The sequence below is a fragment of the Artemia sp. Qi Xiang Cuo genome, chromosome 8 (genome assembly GCF_049724085.1).
Source record: "Artemia sp. Qi Xiang Cuo chromosome 8, ASM4972408v1, whole genome shotgun sequence".
NCBI lineage: Eukaryota > Metazoa > Arthropoda > Branchiopoda > Anostraca > Artemiidae > Artemia > Artemia sp. Qi Xiang Cuo.
In genome coordinates, this window is record NC_142801.1 from 63249649 (window position 1) to 63255648 (window position 6000).

A 6000-nucleotide genomic window follows, 5' to 3' on the forward strand; every position below is an offset into this window, starting at 1 on the left:
CAAAAAATATTCAAAAGCACAAAAGTTTAAATAAGCAAACAGGCATATAGTAAGCTAAAAACAGTTAATGACACAAGTGGTTCAAAATAGAACCAAAGTTGTAAAACAAAGATGAGAAAATGTATACAGTCGTATATGGAAAAGTTATATAGTGGTAACAAATGTTGTTGAGAAAACATATACAGATCTAAAGATATTTTGAAAACCCTTTATAAATATAGAATTGTTATCATATATAAAAAAATGTAAATATGTAAATTTTAATAGCAAAATCATGTTATATTAACTATTACCAAGCCCTTTCTTTATAAACATGGAATTTTTATCATATATATTGTAAATATGTAAATGTAAAAATGGTAAATTTGTAAATTTTAATAGCGAAATCATGTTATATGCACTATTGCCAAGCCCTTATATAGAGGCTAATCACACTTATAAGTTATAGTGTATAAATCTATTTTTTGGAGTTGATTTGTTTTTTGTAAATGTTTTAACTGCAGTTAAGACTTATCAGATAAAAGTCTTGACGGACTTATTTAAAAGTTGTACAAAGAACAAATATTGCAGTGATTATAAATATTATTAGGGTACATAATTATTATTTCTTTTTAACAATTAAGTTATGTATCAACATAACTTCTGTAAATATATATATATATATATATATATATATATATATATATATATATATATATATATATATATATATATATATATATATATATATATATATATATATATATATATATATATATATATATATATATATATATATATATATATATATATATATATATATATATATATATATATATATATATATATATATATATATATAGCCTAAACTATCCATGTAAATATAGTGAAATTATATGTTGAGTATTTTTTTTTATTTTGCTTTTTATATCATTCATAAAAGTATTCTACATTAATACTTTATAAGCAATTAACGAAACACTAACCGTGTTTTATTTTTTTTATTGCTTTAAGTTTTAACCAGTAGTTGAATATCCTATCTAGTTTTGCAACTTAAAAAAATACTTGTGTAAGTTATTACACAATGCTTGTATATATATATATATATATATATATATATATATATATATATATATATATATATATATATATATATATATATATATATATATATATATATATATATATATATATATATATATATATATATATATATATATATATATATATATATATATATATATATATATATATATATATATATATATATATATATATATATATATATATATATATATATATATATATATATATATATATATATATATATATATATATATATATATATATATATATATGTATACATATATAATATGTTTTTATTTTCTTTAAGTTTTAACTAGTGATTTAATGTTATATATAAATTTTTGACTTCTAGTCAACGTATAAATATTTTTTTTTTATTGTGAAACAATCTGTTAAGTGATTAATAATTCAATATTAAGTAGAAGAGGATAATGAAACAAGTCGCCAGCAAGAAACATAATGTTTCTATTTAAGCAGCGTTATGTGTAGTGTAATTAAAAGAGAGAAAAGTAGTTAAAAGTAAATAAACTTTACAAATTGAGTGTTTCTTTCTACTATATATGTAACAAGTTATGCTTTATGTCTATTCTAATGTGAATATTTATTTTAGATACAGCCTTAGCTTGTTTTTGGAAATGAAGTTTTTCGTAACATCTTTTCGGATCCATTTTTTTGTCAATCATTTTTTGACGCATTTTGGAAGGAACAAATTTTGAAGCCACTTCAAATGTATCCTGATACTAACATCTCATACCATCAGGAACCAAACCATACCTGATCAACTGATATTTTCGAAACTGTATGCAGAACTACAGACTTTACTACAAGTTCATCAGAAAGTGAGATAAAATCAGAACTTAGTTTATGCCTAGAGAATGTGCTACATAGCCTCAAAGGTTTATATTATTGAAATATGTGAAAATACTTTGTGCTGGAAAAATATGTGAAAATTTAAAAACAAAAATTGTTATGTGTAATTTATCCAAGGCATTTCTAAACCTGAAAAATAAACGGTATATCTACCACATCACACAGATAAATTAAATTATTAATGGGAATTCAATTTAAAATCAAATAGTTCATAAACGTTTCTAATATGACTTGAAATCTAATTTAAGCAGAACCACTAATATAATGCTTAAGCCGCTTGGGGTCAAGCTAAAACAGAAGATGCATATGAAAAGGGTAAAAAGAGTACTTTTGAGTCCTAGAGACAGAGAAAAAGAGAAACAAGGATGAATATCAAATTGAAATCCTTCGACAAAAAAAAGAACATGGCCTATATTGGACCAGAAACATGATCCTAAGGAAACCTATTGATGGTATGTGCACATAATGACCCAAAGATGGTAGCATAATAGCTGTAAACAAAAATTAAGTTGTTTTAAAAGTAAAATATTGAGAGTTGGGAAAAATCTTCTTTATATGGGGAGTATTATGGTAAAGCTTCTAATTAAGTCAATTTGGAATTTAGTAAAAATATATTGAGACGCAACTACAAAGTTTAGAAATACCACTTTTTATTGAGATAAGGAACATATCTTGTCAAGTTTCTGCTTAACGGGAAATTGAGAAATCACCACTTCCTAGCTATTGCGTCGGGCGGGTACAGGAAGGTCTGGTTGATAAAAATGTGTAAAAGATACATTTTATTGGAAGGAGTAGTCTGATACTAACTTTATGCCAGACTGACCTCTGGTCCGTTGATTTAGAAATACCTTGGAATCTTGTTGGGTGTGTAAGTGTCTAAGTATCTTATTATATGTTTTTGTATTTTTCTGAGACTTGTGGTCTACTTGGAACAGCAAGTCTCAGTAGAATACATATATCTGATATTATTATATGCTAACTGAATAAAAGTATTGTGTTATAGACAACCTCTATACAATTAGTCCCTCGAACATGCCCAGCTGGTGCGCCTCATTAATCCAGCCATAGCCTAAGGCACGCTACCAAAGTTAAATTACCTTAGGGCCATAGTTTATCCCCCCTATAAAGGAAGAATAAAGGCATCTACCACTACATCACTTAAGTACCATAAGAATCACGTTACCAGACTAATGGTGTACTTTTTGTTTTGACCTGAATCTTTTTTTAGGAGGTATGGGTTTTATATTTTTTAACATTGGACATGATCATCTCTTACTAGGTTGCTAGCTATCGCTGTAACCTGGATTACTAGCTACCGCTGCAACCCAGATAGTAGCGAGGTAAGTGAATCTGTCCACCTGATCAATATTTTTGTTGCCCAACGTCATCTTTTCATCTTCACTTATTCTTAGCCTTAGTGACTTAGTCTTCTTAACACTAATTTTCAAACCTATTCTAGCACCCTGAATTCGCAAAACCTCTAAAAGTTTATTCATTTTGCTCACACTTTCCTCTAGGATGCTTAAATCATCAGCGTAATCTAAGTCCAGGAGACTTTTTCCTCCCCATTTGGTTCTGTGGTCTCCCATTGCCTTTTCTGTGCTCTTTCAGACAAAGTCCATCAAAATTATGTATATAAAGGAGGATAGAGCACAACCTTGCTTTACTCCTCATTTAATACGAAACCAGAGGTTTTCACGTCTCTGACCATTTTAAGTTTCAAAATCTAATTAGACGCAACATTTTATCATGGTTGCTACGATCATAGATGTAGTAAAAATAGTTGCAAATAGTAAAGAACTAACCACGGTCCGTAGTAACCAAAAAACATGTTTTAAAACAAAATGGGTAGTGAGAAGAAAGGAATTTTTTTCTGTAAAAAACTTGTAAATAATAAACTTGTAAATAATAAATAAAATAATATAAAATAAAATAAATAAATAATAAATAAAATAAATAAAATAAAATAATAATAAAATGTAAATAAAAAATAAACTTGTAATAATAAGCATGATCGTAATAAAGCAGCCTGGTTTTGCACAACCAGGATTACTGAAAATCTATAGTAGTGGAATAATAATAGTAATAATAATGTTAAAAAAAACCTACAACTTATGTTCTTTCACAATAATATATAATAATAAATAAAATAAAAAAGGAATAAATTGCAGCCAGTCACTGTTCTAATAAAAAATCATCAGCAGGGATTTATCCAAAGGCATGTTTGTAGCTGCATTTTTTACCAGGCCATGATTTGGATATAAATGTTTTAGAACTTCCAGCAAGGCGGTGTCCAGTGGGGGGGGGGGTACCAGGTTTGAACCACTTTTATAAGACATTTATAAGACATTTTATAAGAACATTTCTAAGACTTTCTAACGATAGCCTGAAACCCCTTAAACTGATGTTGGATTGAAACAAAAAGTACATCATTCGAATCATTATTATCCTAAACCCAATTCAGGAAACTTACAGCTCCCTGGCTTGAACAACAAGGAATCACTGTTTGAATTTGTAGTTCTTGCTAGTACTTTTTTTCTCTCGTCTCTGTCACAGGAACACTCGAATATATCCTGGAAAAGCCGTTCCTAGGAGTTGGGGAACTGGGTAAGCTGTCCCGAGCGCAACAGCCAGGGGCTTCCCTACTTTGATCCAATTTTTGTTTTGATTCGCTGTTTTTGCTTATATTTGAGTTGGGAGAGGGGAGGGAGTGCTGTAATTAATTTATCCCGGGTACCACCAACCTTAGGAACGGCTCTGATTCTAGGTGAATATGTTCCACAAATATATATGCCATTTCAATATGCCACGGAAAATATTAATTATATTAGTTAATATTATAATTATATTATGGTACCTCATGTCTGTTATCGGCAATATCTAATTTAAGTCTGTATGTGTCGGATTAACAACGCTTCTTGACTACTAAAGTCCTTGCGTCGCCCCTGTAGTGTGTCCCTACTGCTGGGTTTGAACTCTAGGTCCCGTATTACCAAGCTAAGGTCAAACCCACTCTGCCACCGCAAGATTCCAATATCTGACATTAAATGTAATTATTATGTACAAAATTATATTTGTATTGAATTAACTGTGTTTACTATTAATACTAGGAATATTCAATTGGAATCACATATAAAAAGAGGTAATAATTTTATAGTATTTGGGAGATTTATAATGTTTATAAGGATATATCTCTAAGAAAATCATGAATAGGTCAAAAAGTATGGGTAACTTAGAGTAAAAACTGACCCTAGTACCAACACAAATCATCTATGCCACCTAGAGTTTGGTGACTTTAGCATTTTTTTTAGTGTGAAAGTAAGAATACTTAATTTGATAAGTGTAATTGGTAAAACTAGGATAATAATGAGCGTCTTATCTCAGTTACTGACAATGAAATAATTACGCAGCTTAAAAATGGCCAAATGTCGCAAATGGCTAGACGGCGTTGATAGTTTTTTCGTGGACAGTAGCGCTACTTTCCTCTCTTATAAGTTACCCATACTCTAAGGAATAGTGCTTGAAATGGAAAAGCACTCCCTCTCACTTGCAGTAATTTCTATGTTTCTTCTTTGACTGGAACATCGTTTCTCTATTCTTTACTTCTTCTTCCTCTTCTTTACTTACAAATTCTTTTCAATGGAAAAAGATTATTTTTATTTTTCTTGTGAAATAGTTTTCATGACCATCCTGACCGTCCCTAACATTTTATGACAGTGACCATTGACAATTGAAAGTCTTTTATTTATCCACTACCTTTAAAAGAATTTGAGCTTAGAATTTCATTATTTAAAGCAGGTTTGAAAACATGGGCCCTTCATTGTCGATGTAGAATACAACGTATTCAACTTCATTATAAAGTACTGGAAGAAGAACATCCAGGTGTGCTTATCCACCCTGTGGGTAGCCGTGTAGAATCTAAGTATTCTATAATGTGTGAAAAAGGATAATCCTCAACGCTTAAAGACCTCAAACGCTTAAAAAATATCTTTGCACCAAATGAAACAGGTGGCCTGAGGTCAGAGAGAGGGGAGAAGAATACAAACAACCATGTACTTTTTTAAA